This window comes from Triticum dicoccoides, chromosome 5A (genome assembly GCF_002162155.2).
Source record: "Triticum dicoccoides isolate Atlit2015 ecotype Zavitan chromosome 5A, WEW_v2.0, whole genome shotgun sequence".
In the NCBI taxonomy this organism is placed as follows: Eukaryota; Viridiplantae; Streptophyta; class Magnoliopsida; order Poales; family Poaceae; genus Triticum; species Triticum dicoccoides.
Genome location: NC_041388.1, coordinates 365,599,452 through 365,613,812, shown reverse-complemented (window position 1 = coordinate 365,613,812; position 14,361 = coordinate 365,599,452). Strand labels below are relative to the sequence as shown.

At 42.8% G+C, this 14,361-nt stretch overlaps 1 long non-coding RNA gene across 2 annotated transcripts; it reads left to right on the top strand.

Moving 5' to 3' along the window:
* Nucleotides 1–5,583: 5,583 nt before the first annotated feature.
* LOC119301547 lies at nt 5,584–9,509 on the top strand. Of its 2 annotated transcripts, XR_005147077.1 has the most exons (5): nt 5,584–6,283; nt 6,376–6,503; nt 6,601–6,969; nt 7,733–7,929; nt 9,050–9,509. It is a non-coding gene; the product is annotated as an uncharacterized LOC119301547 (long non-coding RNA). The 2 variants fall into 2 exon arrangements; XR_005147076.1 differs by having other exon boundaries at nt 7,733–9,509.
* Nucleotides 9,510–14,361: the final 4,852 nt, after the last annotated feature.

Here is a 14,361-nt window from a genome sequence, read left to right as displayed (position 1 = left end):
CAATTCTAGCTTTGTAGATAGTAACACTACTATCAGCGTCCGTCTTCCTCTTGAAGATCCATTTAATCTCAATGGCTCGCCGAGCCATGGGCAAGTCAATCAAAGTCCATAATTTGTTCTCATACATTGATCTCATCTCAGATTTCATGGCCTCAAGCCATTTCGCGGAATCTAGGCTCATCATCGCTTCCTCATAGTTCATAGGCTCGTCATGGTCAAGTAACATGACCTCCAGAACAGGATTATCGTACCACTCTGGTGCGGATCTCACTCTGGTTTACCTACGAGGTTCGGTAGTAACTTGATCTGAAGTTACATGATCATCATCATTAGCTTACTCACTAATTGGTGTAGTATTTACAGGAACAGATTTATGTAATGAACTATTTTCCAATAAGGGAGCAGGTACAGTTACCTCATCAAGTTCTACTTTCCTCCCACTCACTTCTTTCGAGAGAAACTCCTTCTCTAGAAAGGATCCATTCTCAGCAATGAATATCTTGCCTTCGGATATGTGATAGAAGGTGTACCCAACATTTTCTTTTGGGTATCCTATGAAGATTTACTTCTCCGATTTGGGTTCGAGCTTATCATGTTGAAACTTTTTCACATAAGCATCGCAGTCCCAAACTTTAAGAAACGACAGCTTAGGTTTCTTGCCAAACCACAGTTCATACGGTGTCATCTCAACGGATTTAGATGGTGCCCTATTTAACATGAATGTAGCTGTCTCTAATGGATAACCCCAAAACGATAGTGGTAATCGGTAAGAGACATCATAGATCGCACCATATCTAATAAAGCACGGTTATGATGTTTGGACACACCATTACACTGTGGTGTTCCAGGTGGCGTGAGTAGTGAAACTATTTCACATTGTTTTAACTGAAGGCCAAACTCGTAACTCAAATATTTTACTTCTGCGATCATATCGTAGAAACTTTTATTTTTGTTACGATGATTCTCCACTTCACTCTGAAATTCTTTGAACTTTTCAAATTTCAGACTTGTGTTTCATCAAGTAGATATACTCATATCTGCTCAAATCATCTGTGAAGATCAGAAAATAATGATACTTGCCGCGAGCCTCAATATTCATCGGACCACATACATCAGTATGTATGATTTCCAACAAATCTGTTGCTCGCTCCATTGTTCTGGAGAACGGAGTCTTAGTCATCTTGCCCATGAGGCATGGTTCGCAAGTATCAACTGATTCATAATCAAGTGATTCCAAAAGCCCATTAGCATGGATTTTCTTCATGCGCTTTACACCAATATGACCTAAATGGCAGTGCCACAAATAAGTTGCACTATCATTATTAACTTTGCATTTTTTGGCTTCAATATTATGAAAATGTGTATCACCACGATCGAGATCCAACAAACCATTTTCATTGGGTGTATGACCATAGAAGGTTTTATTCATGTAAACAGAACACCAATTATTCTCTAACTTACATTAAATAACCGTATTGCAATAAACATGATCCAATCATATTTATGCTCAACACAAACACCAAATAACATTTATTTAGGTTCAACACTAATCCTGAAAGTATAGGGAGTGTGCGATGATGATCATATCAATCTTGGAACCACTTCCAACACACATCGTCACTTCACCCTTAACTAGTCTCTGTTTATTTTGCAACTCCCATTTCGAGTTACTACTCTTAGCAACTGAACCAGTATCAAATACCGAGGGGTTTCTATAAACACTAGTAAAGTACACATCAATAACATGTATATCAAATATAGCTTTGTTCACTTTGCCATCCTTCTTATCCACCAAACACTTGGGGTAGTTCCGCTTATAGTGACCAGTCCCTTTGCAGTAGAAGCACTTAGTCTTAGGCTTAGGTCCCTACTTGGGTTTCTTCATTAGAGCAGCAACTTGTTTGTCGTTCTTCTTGAAGTTCCCCTTCTTCCCTTTGCCCTTTCTCTTGAAACTAGTGGTCTTGTCAACCATCAACACTTGATGTTTTTCTTGATTTCTACCTTCGCCGATTTTTGCATCGCGAAGAGCTTGGGAATTGTTTTCGTCATCCCTTGCATATTATAGTTCATCACTAAGTTCTACTAACTTGGTGATGGTGACTAGAGAATTCTGTCAGTCACTATTTTATCTGGAAGATTAACTCCCACTTGATTCAAGCGATTGTAGTACCCAGACAATCTGAGCAGATGCTTACTGCTTGAGCTATTCTCCTCCATCTTTTAGCTATAGAACTTGTTGGATACTTCATATCTCTCAACTCGGGTATTTGCTTGAAATATTAATTTCAACTCCTGGAACATCTCATATGGTCCATGACGTTCAAAATGTCTTTGAAATCCCGATTCTAAGCTGTTAAGCATGGTGCACTAAACTATCAAGTAGCCATCATATTGAGCTAGCCAAACGTTCATAACGTTTGCATCTGCTCCTGCAATAGGTCAGTCACCTAGCGGTGCATCAAGGACATAATTCTTCTATGCAGCAATGAGAATAAACCTCAGATCACGGACCCAGTCCGCATCATTGCTACGATCATCTTTCAACTTAGTTTTCTCTAGGAACATATAAAAATTAAACGGGGAGCAACATCGCGAGCTATTGATCTACAACATAGATATGCTAATACTACCAGGACTAAGTTCATGATAAATTAAAGTTCAATTAATCATATTACTTAAGAACTCCCACTTAGATAGACATCCCTCTAATCATCTAAGTGATCACGTGATCCAAATCAACTAAACCATAACCGATCATCACGTGAAATGGAGTAGTTTTCAATGGTGAACATCACTATGTTGATCATATCTACTATATGATTCACGCTCGACCATTCGGTCTCAGTGTTCCGAGGCCATATCTGCATATGCTAGGCTCGTCAAGTTTAACCTGAGTATTCTGCGTGTGCAAAACTGGCTTGCACCCATTGTAGATGGACGTAGAGCTTATCACACCCGATCATCACATGGTGTCTGGGCACGACGAACTTTGGCAACGGTCCATACTCAGGGAGAACACTTTTATCTTGAAATTTAGTGAGAGGTCATCTTATAATGCTACCGTCATAACTAAGCAAAGTAAGATGTATAAAAGATAAACATCTCATGCAATCAAAATATGTGACATGATATGGCCATCATCATCTTTTGCCTTTGATCTCTATCTCCAAAGCATCATCATGATCTCCATCGTCACTGGCATGACACCATGATCTCCATCATCTTGATCTATATCAATGTGTCGTCACATGGTCGTCTCGCCAACTATTGCTCTTGCAACTATTGCTATCGCATAGCGATAAAGTAAAGCAATTATTTGGCGCTTGCATCTTATGCAATAGAGAGACAACCATAAGGCTTTTGCCAGTTGGCGATAACTTCAACAAAACATGATCATCTCATACAACAACTTATATCTCATCATGTCTTGACCATATCACATCACAACATGCCCTGCAAAAACAAGTTAGACGTCCTCTACTTTGTTGTTGCAAGTTTTACGTGGCTGCTACTGGGCTTAGCAAGAACCGTTCTTACCTACGCATCAAAACCACAACGATAGTTTGTCAAGTTGGTGCTATTTTAACCTTTGCAAGGACTGGGCGTAGCCACACTCGGTTCAACTAAAGTTGGAGAAATTGACACCCGCTAGTCACCTGTGTGCATAGCACGGCGGTAAAACCAGTCTCGCGTAAGCGTACGCATAATGTCGGTCCGGGCTGCTTCATCCAACAAGACCGCCAAACCAAAGTGTGACATGCTAGTAAGCAGTATGACTTATATCGCCACAACTCACTTGTGTTCTACTCGTGCATATTACATCAACGCATAAAACCTGTCTTGGATGCCACTGTTGGGGAACGTAGCAATTTCAAAAAAATTCCTACGCACACGCAAGATCATGGTGATGCATAGCAATGAGATGGGAGAGTGTTGTCCACGTACCCTCGTAGACCAAAAGCGGAAGCGTTATAACAACGCGGTTGATGTAGTCGTACGTCTTCACGGCCCGACCGATCAAGCACCGAAACTACGGCACCTCCGAGTTCTAGCACACGTTCAGCTCGATGACGATCCCCGGACTCCGATCCAGCAGAATGTCGGGGAAGAGTTCCGCCAGCACGACGGCGTGGTGACGATCTTGATGTTCTACCGTTGCAGGGCTTCGCCTAAGCACCGCTACAATATTATCGAGGATTATGGTGGAGGGGGGCACCGCACACGGCTAAGAGATCAATGATCAATTGTTGTGTCTATGGGGTGCCCCCCTGCCCCCGTATATAAAGGAGCAAGGGGAAGGAGGTGCGGCCAGGCAAGGGACGCGCCAGGAGGAGTCCTACTCCTACCGGGAGTAGGACTCCCCCCTTTTCCATGTTGGACTAGGACTTGGGGGGAAGGAGAGAGAGAGGGGAAAGGAAAGGGGGGGCGCCGCCCCCCCTCCTTGTCCAATTCGTACTTGGGGGGAGGGGCACGCGGCTGCCCCATGGCCTCCTCTCCACTTCCTCCACTAGGCCCATTAAGGCCCATTAGGTTACCGGGGGGTTCCGGTAACCTCCCGGTACTCCGATAAAATGCCGATTTCACCCAGAACACTTTCGATGTCCAAACATAGGCTTCCAATATATTAATCTTCATGTCTCGACCATTTCGAGACTCCTCGTCATGTCTGTGATCACATCCAGGACTCCGAACAACCTTCGGTACATCAAAACATATAAACTCATAATGAAACTGTTGTCATAACGTCAAGCGTGCGGACCCTATGGGTTCGAGAACAATGTAGACATGATCGAGACACGTCTCCGGTCAATAACCAATAGCGGAACTTGGATGCTCATATTGGCTCCTACATATTCTACGAAGATCTTTATCGGTCAGACCGCATAACAACATACGTTGTTCCCTTTGTCATCGGTATGTTACTTGCCCGAGATTCGATCGTCGGCATCTCAATACCTAGTTCAATCTCGTTACCGGCAAGTCTCTTTACTCGTTCCGTAATACATCATCCCGCAACTAACTCATTAGTTGCAATGCTTGCAAGGCTTAGGTGATGTGCATTACCGAGAGGGCTCAGAGATACCTCTCCGATAATCGGAGTGACAAATCCTAATCTCGAAATACGCCAACCCTACAAGTACCTTCGGAGACACCTGTAGAGCACCTTTATAATCACCCAGTTACGTTGTGACGTTTGGTAGCACACAAAGTGTTCCTCCGGTAAACGGGGGTTGCATAATCTCGTAGTCATAGGAACATGTATAAGTCATGAAGAAAGCAATAGCAACAAACTAAACGATCAAGTGCTAAGCTAACGGAATGAGTCAAGTCAATCACATCATTCTCCTAATGATGAATGATGTGATCCCGTTAATCAAATCTCTCCCTAATAATAAAGTACGGATTGAGCCTCCGGGTTCACCGTCGCGGTAGTTTTTCAAAAAAGCCCCTACTGTTTTTTGTATTCAACCCGCAGTCCCTATGTAAGTGGATCTGCAAAAACGTTTCGATTTTGCAAATTAACCCCTGTATTTTGCGCTGTGTTCTTCATCTTATCCACCGGCTGGAAGGGGCGCACGCTCACCGACTACAGCCGCCATGGGGACGCCGCTGCCGCCATGGGAACCTTGGACGCGGCCGTCTCCGGCCCGGACGCGGTGCCCGACCTCCGCCTCGCCGCGCACCAGTACAACCAGCTCCTCCACCTGCTCGCCTCCGCTGACTGCGCCGTCTTCCCCGTCCACCCGGCCGCCGCCGCGCGCCGCATGTTCGCCGGCATGCTAGAGGCCAGGGCACCCCCGTCCGAGGCCACCATCACTTCGCTCGCCTGCATCGTCGCTGCAGATGCCCAGGGCGCCTACGAAGCCTTCAGGCTCCTCTCCTCCATGCGGCAGAAGTACGGCCTCGCGCTGCGCCTCCGGTCCTACAGCCCCGTGCTTGCCGCGTTCCGGCGCGCCGGGGAGGCTGGCAAGGCATACGCGGTCGAGGCCCACATGGCGGCCTCCGCTGCATCGCTGTAAGATCCCGAGCTCGCGCCGCTCCTTGTGGTCAGCGCGAAGGCCAGGGACGCAGACAAGGCGTTTGAGTATATGCACAAGCTGGGTGCCAAAGCCTGAAGGGGTGCCGAGAAGTGCATCGAGCTAGATCCTACATTCTCCAAGGGATACATCAGGAAAGGCACAAACCAGTTTTTCATGAAAGAGTATGACAAAGCAATGGAAACTTATCAGGAAGGCCTAAAGCATGACCCGAGTAACCAGGAGCTGCTTGATGGTGTAAAGAGGTAAATAGCACTGAAAGAGATTGTCAATCAGTCACTGGTTTCTCATCTTAGATTCCACCAAGCAGCTCCTAACCGTTGATGTCCGTTCTCAGATATATTCAGCAGATCAACAAGGCGAACAGAGGCAAACTTTACCCCAGAGGAACTGAAAGAGAGACAGGGCAAAGCTATGCAGGACCCTGAAATCCAGAACATCCTGACGGACCATGTGATGCGGCAGGTAAGTTCATCATCAGATGTCTGTTTACTCCTCTTTCTTGAGCCAGAGGTTGGTTTGGCGAACGGTGCGATAACATTGAGGTGTTTGTTGTTTGCAGGTGTTGATTGATTTCCAGGAGAATCCAAGGGCTGCTCAGGACGTCTCGGGAGCATGAACGCAACGGCGGTCGGGCTTGGGCATCATTGGGTTCAGTGATTGCAGACGTGGCCATTCGTCCCCGATGGATCTCCGCCACCACGGCCTGAGAGAGCCTAGAGAAGGGAGGCTACGGACGAGCACCTGTAGGACAACCTGCCATCACGGCCAATGCTTGTCGACTCCGACAACATCCATGTGGTCATAGTCGAATCCTCCTGTCCTCTCGCGCCGTGTATATTCAGACTTATTTGCGTGCGTCGTAGGTTGTATGAACATGGAGGTGCAGAAGCTCCATCACCTACCTCTACCTCCTCCACTACGCTGACAAGTAAGCTAAGCCCCCGTCATCTACATTGCTTCCTCCCTGCCTGTGATTTATTACTTCGAGCCTGCTGTTCTTTTACCATATATACAAACATATCTATGCTTAAGTGTGGTCATTAGGTTATGGAACAGGAGAAACAAAGTGTTCTTTAGCAGATCCAAACCTGTCCATTTTAGAATTGGACCAAGAATTACTTGCATTGCCTGTTTGATATGAATAACCATGATTTTTTTGGATGTCATAGAAAAATCATGCTACCGCATAGTTTTTAATCTTTGTAAACAAGTTAAACTTGGAATAAGATCATGAAAGTAATAGAGCGCTTCTTGAATGCATGGAAACAAAAAAAGTTAGATATCTCAGAGTCAATATGTCATATATTCTGAAAGTGGTGCACATGGATATGTATATTCTTGGTTAGTTTTTGTTCTGTTTCTGTTGTATATGCTCTAGGAGTTTAAAAGAAGATGAGGTAGCGCTACTTGATTTCCTGTCAAATTTCAGTAATAGTCAAGCAATAATGCAATATTGGCCTTTTCTTTTTCCTGTATTACGTAGTGACCATGGAGTCAAAGCTCATGTCGATGGTCAATTACTGACTGTTCCACTTATATAGAGCACACTGATATAATATCTGCACATATATTCTGGAAGAAGCCTATAGGAGTGCATTAGCAAATAACACATCACATTCGAATAATATTGAATGTGTTGCATCTGTTCACCTAAATTAATTTGGTGTTCTGCTGTACAATGTTAATTGCAGGACAAAACACTAGCGATGGTGCAAACAGAAGATAGGTTTGAAATATAACCAAATTGCAATGGTCACGTGTTTGGAAGTGCAGGTCGAGGACTCAAGGTGGGATTGCGAGTGGAAAGAACACTTTGGCTGTGCGTTGCGAGTGGAAAGAATACCATGATGTTGCGAGTGGACTCGAGGAAGTGCACGGGCCAAGATAAGTGAGCGTACATCCCCTTTTAGTCCAGATTTAGAAAAATATGATTTCTGCTATTATAGTTTCCAGAATAGTTTGGCCCTTGAGACACTTCCACTGTATGCATGTGTGTTCCTTTTTTTCCAGAGATATGCATGTCTATTGATTATTACTGGAATTGGTTCGACAAACTATTTATGTGACAAATTTACAAATATACTGACCCGGCCTGATAATATGACTAATCCATACAGTGGATATGTGCCAATGCTCAAATTTGAAAAATGAAGGATTCAACTTTTTTTGAAATATTATGGGTGAAGTCGCGAGTATGCCCATCAATCATAAAAATATATAGTTCGACTTAGTCATAGGTTTTGTAGTAGTCTTGCCTTGCCGCTGCCTCTCCTCTCTGCTCCTTGCTGCCTGTGGCTGTCCCATCTCTCTTAGCGATGTTGCTGCTGCACTTCTTCTGAAGCTCTTCTCAAACCCGTTGCTGCAGTTCTCCTCTGAACTCCAACTTGTTGCCTCTCTCTCTCTCTCTCAATTTTTCTGTAATTCTATGAACCACTCTCTCTCTCTCTCTCTCTCTCTCAATTTCTCTGTAATTCTGTGAACCATTACTGTGCGTAAATATGATTTGTGGTATTTGCTTGAGTGAACCTGTAAGGTTTGTACGTTCTGCAAAGTGCTAGCACCTACATATTATCCGACATTTTCTTCTAAATGTCAAGAGGCATGAGCCACAAATTTTCTCAAGAATGACCCTTGGTATATATAAGGCATGCATTCAATTTTAATAATACTCTTTTGGCTCTCATTTATCTGTTGCCATAGAGCATCATATAATATAGAAGAGTCAATCAAACATAGCTCTTTGAATATCAGACAAAATATTGGTTGCCTGATTTATTTATAAGAAGATTCTTCTATGTATTTAGTTACATGGTTTTAATTTGATCGTCTTCTTTCAACTTTTTTTTGCTGACTATGATATTTCCTTAGGTTCACCTTGACCTTCACTGCCCGTGTAAGAGCTTAAGTAAATTGATGTTGTATCATCAGAATTTGTAGCCCTGCACATTTTTTTGTCTATACATACACTTCAATTTCTTGCTTGCACTGAAATCCCTCTTTGTCACAAGATGAGTCAGAAACTGAAGATGATGATCCCTTGGACACAGAAGAAGCTTCCTCTGTCCTCATCGCTGCACTGCAGTCTTTCGGCCAAGCTCTGGTGAATGACGACGAAGAAAAAGATATCGTGACAGAGGTAGATGTCTTCTTGCGTCCTACCCTAAATGACATGGGCTCTCCTATCAGCAAAATAGCTACTCTGGAGGCGCAGATGACGATCACAAGAGACCGTATCTTGAGGATAAGTGAATGACTATGAGGTCTACATGTTAAGTATAGAAACCTGACATGGACAAGTGTGCGCTTTGCTGCCACTTCTTTGCCAGCCGGAGTGGCCTATTTTCCGTGACGATCATGGATCATGGTGTACATGCGTGTATATGTTGTGTCCTGATAGACTGTACTACAAGATTTTCTTGGAATGGTTTGGTACTTCTGTTTTATTATGCTATGAAGAGTGTATCTGTATGCTGGTCCCGTGTACTCTGTTTGTACGTCTGGTTGGCAGGAGATTGGGCGAGGTTTTGTATCTTCTCAGGGGTTGCTATCTTGCTGTGCATACTCAACTTCTTTGGGTCCAAGGTATTTTCTTTCTTTCTTTCTTTCTTTCATGAAGAGGTTAAGTCGGAGGAGACGACCCGGATCCCGGAGAGCGCGCTGCTCTGGTCCCACTCCACTCACCATGCTGGCTACCCAGCTCGGCCCTGCGGCCCTGCGCAGGTATTCACCCACCTTTCCACTGCCCCTGTAAGGACCTCCTTGATCTTGTACATATCCAAATCCAAATCCGAGCAAATACACTTCAGAGCAAGGTACTATTGTAGACCTCCATCCAATCCGTGATGCCCCCTAACCAATACATGTGTAGGCATTGTCCATTGCTAATTTAATACTGTACACGTTAGAGCATGGTATCAGAAATAGTACGTGCATGTTGCACAGAGATGTATTTTCGCATGCATGAATTCTAATTTAAGCTTAAAGTTAGGAATGTCTAATCTCACACACCACATAATTTTCTTACTGTTCACTACATCTTTTTATCTCCAGTTTGGATAGAGTCTAAGCGATAAGTCTTTAGTCTGATTTATCTTCAAAAGTTTGCTAGAGGCTATAGATGACCTTCTGTGTTTTCTTCAATAGTTTTTTGGAGTGCAACAGTATGAACTGGTTTCCCCATCAGGGCTGTATTTTCTTTTCTTTGATAGATTCTATAGTCATGTACTTCCGTTTCATGTTTCCATGTTTGCCCCTTTCTTGCTGAGCTTTATTCGGATGAAGTTTTGTTGTTATGTGATGTGGCTACATGGGCATGAACGGACATTTTGATATTGCCTGGTTTGAGACGTTCTTTTATTCTTTGACTCAGGCACTCAGCTACGTGTGGTCAGTGATGACAATCGACAGAATCTCTGTTAAAAAATATCCGTAATTACTTGCAGCATTCCATAATTTGTATAGGGCTGTCTTGGTGTTGCAACCTAGAAAGTACAAACAGGGTCGGTCGTCACCACAAATAAAAACATTGTCGAGCCTTACTTTTTGCAGGTTGCCTTATTTCTGTTTTTTAGAGGAAAGATAGCAATTTCGTTCATTACAGTCCTGTTGCAAGGACACTGCTAGATCGCGGTGCGTCGAGATCATAATTGCTACACTCAAAGGTTACATTGACCTTATTGCTGACATTTGCAAAAATTATATTAAAAAATGTTGCATAATAGCACATGGAGCAATTTATACTTAATATTTCGCCCGATGCAACGCATGGGCATTTGTACTAGTGACAACTCATGTCTATGGTTAGAAAACATAACCATCTTTGATCAACGAGCTAGTAGAGGCATACTAGTGACACTCTGTTTGTCTATGTATTCACACATGTATTATGTTTCCGGTTAATACAACTCTAGCGTGAATAATAAACATTTATCATGATATAAGGAAATAAATAATAACTTTATTACTGCCTCTAGGGCATATTTCCTTCAATCTTTCTTTGTTTTTTATACTTCTGTAGTTTATTATCAATTAGTCCACGTATTTATACATTAGACCTTAGTCGTAGCTATTTTTCTTCCGTAAAACAGCTTGGCCCTGATTTTTCAAATAACCATAAATTTTTACTCGTTCATCCAAATTAGATGAAACCAACGCCCACTTCTTCGTTACGATCTCCTCTATCCAGTAAAACAACTTAAACATGTTTTTGAAAGTTTTAAAATTGGAATTCAAACAGATTGTATTCAAACTTCTTTTGTTCATAACTTGAGTTTTATAACTCCGATTTATTTGATTCTTTTTGGAAATCGAAGCTCTTGACTTAAATTTTCTGATAAGGCCAAATCCACATAATTTTGGTACTGTTAGAAATTGCTTTATGTTGCAAGAGTTATTTGTTGGTTTTGATGTTTTCTGAACTGTCTTCTTCGTCCTTCCCGATCTTTTGAGTGATTGCTTATGTGTGGTTACTATTGCTTGCTCACGATAGATTGAACGGAGTGTAACGAGTAGAAATATCAAGAATTATGAGTGCGAATCATCTTCATAAACGGTACAAGGCAAGTTCACACTTTGATCATATCCCTTTCATACCCAGTTTTTATGCATTAGTTTCAACCCTCAAACATTGCATGGTTAGGACTTGATAACATGTGGGTATCGGGAAGTAGTTGATGAGGTAGGAACCTATTGCCCTGCATTCAAACCCTGGGAGTTACTTTTACGTTATGCTCATATTGCTATGCTATGCTCGTAGATGTGGATTGGTTTGAGAGAATTCATGACAGATGTGAGAGTTATTATTTAATGGTTAACTAAAGGTGGCTACTTTAATACACATCTGGCTGGATTGGTTGGAGCACCCTGGAGCACCCAGTGGTTTGCCCGGGCACCTGGAGAACCCAGTGTTTGCCCAAGGGGATCCCGGAGGACCCGTGTGATCACCCTATGGATGCCACCCAGGCTCAAAGGGATCATAAGATTATTCATGCTAGAAACTTCTGTGTGCATCCACAAGCTATTATGGGCTCTAGCATAGTTGAGTAAGTTGCGTGAAGCTCTTGAAGAGATAGACTAGTAGGTAGTGGGTTGTAGGTGGTATAGTCTATCCGGAGTAGAGAGTTAATGCTTCTGAAAGACTGTGTATCGGTCATCCGTTTCTCAAACACCTGGCAGTGCGAGAAATACAACGGAGGAGATCGGGTCTTGTGGGGAAAAGTGCGCAAACCTCTGCAGAGTGTACAAACTAATCATGGTTAGCCGTGTCCCCGGTTATGGACATCTTGAGTATCTGGTTCTTGGATTATCATATTGATCTCATCACGTTACTTAAATAATTTGTTGGGTTATTGATGTTAATTTGGGATTGAGTTGGAGGAACCTTCTCAATATTTTCAACCAACTTTGTAGTTAAATAAATTATATTCCTTTGCAGTAGGGAAAATTTGGCTTTTCGCAAAACATTATAACCATAGAGCTTTTTCACCAGCCATATATGCATGTAGTGATAGCTATTATTCATCATTATCCTATGGTGTGAATTTGCCAGTACATTCAATGTACTAACCCTTTGTGGCTGCAACATGTGCAGGATTCTTACGACGAGTAAGTGATACGTTAGGGTTACGATTTATACACTCAACTTTGCCGTTGGTGTTGATGGGAATCCACAACCTTGTTGATACTTCCGCTATTTGGATTGAGGTAATAGTATTTACGTTATTTTATACATGTGATTTACCTCTATTATAAATCCTCGAGTACTGTGTGTGTCAGCATACCGATCCAGGGATGACACTTAAGCACAGAGACTTGACCGTCTGAGGTCGGGTTACAAGATGGTATCAGAGCACATGTTGACTGTAGGACGTGACCCCTAGAAACTGGCAAGCCCATAGGAAATATTTTCTCTACAACTTTCTTTTCAAAAGGATCTTTTACCTCTCTTCTCTTCTGAGCTTATTCAAATATTCCCTTTTAGTGAGACTATACCCCTTTCCCTTTTTGACCACATGAAGATTCGGCTGATGAGACCACTTCAAGAAGTACAAGATATCAGACAACTAAGACCACTTCGGAATGAAGAGGATTTTACTGTGTATTATAATAATGAAAACTACAACGGTTGAAGACTCCGAAGACTAGGAGAATTTGAAGGCCCTGTAGAATTTTCCAGATTTGTATGACCTAGGAAGGCACCCCTTATGGAACTTGGAGGACTAAGGAAGTTGTCAATACCCGAGATCAAGGTGTATCGGAGAAAGACCGGAACATGGAGCATGAGAACTCAAAGTTTTGTCAAGAAAACCCTAAGGCAGGACATATCAACTATGGAAGATAGCTCATGGCAATGACAAGGGCAGAAACACGGTTATATGTGATGTCATCGCCACTTATACTATGGTCACTGAGCTGAGCTAAGCATGCATTTCTTCGGAAGGATTGGATGGTAGAAGGCCGATGGAGCACCTATCAATAAGATGAAGTTTTAACCTTAGCTGGTGTATCGCCAGAATCTGGTGTAATACATCAAGAATTTTAAGATGGGGCTCCAGGAAGCCGTATTAGACAAGGAAGCATTTCGTGAAGAACTCAGGAACCAGAAGCTGAAAGTAGCCAAGCTGGAGGAGCTACAACCTTGAGATACTGGAGATTTGTCAGGAACTGAAGGACAGTAGGACCATGGTTCATGCCAAGGATGTTGAAACCTAGAAGTTTGGAACGCAACCCCAGAATATTGAAATACGTCATGAGAGACTTCGCATCGACAGAGATGATCTGGCAAAAGAACTTGAGAAGGACAAGCACGATCAAAAGAAGCCATCGGAGACATGAACGAGACTCGAAGAGTTTCACGACTTTGAAGATTCATTGACCTTTAGAAGACCAAGCCCCTATTATATACCTACGTTAGATGCGACGATTGTGAGCTGTCATTTGTTTGATGTTTTTCCGACAGCCACAAATAAAATATGTCTCTTCAAAACTATTGTTTGTATTGTGTGCATCCCCCTTTGTCTCTCTCATCTCACCCCACACCCATGGACCCAATAGAGGACGAATGGAGATGAACTCATGTTTCCCTGGACTGATAAGTCAATTGGAGACGGACCGATGGATTCAGAACATGGAGGATCACATGAAGAATAACCCTATAGTCGGAAAGGATATGACCCAACATGCTCTTCAGTGCTTTGAAAGAGGTGCTGCTACTTGGTGGAGGATGTACCAAACCATCAATGGATGGCAAGGAGTAACCACTTGGAAAGAATTTAAGTTGACTTTGCCAAAGTATCGGTTTGTGTCCCAGAAGTTGAAGCCT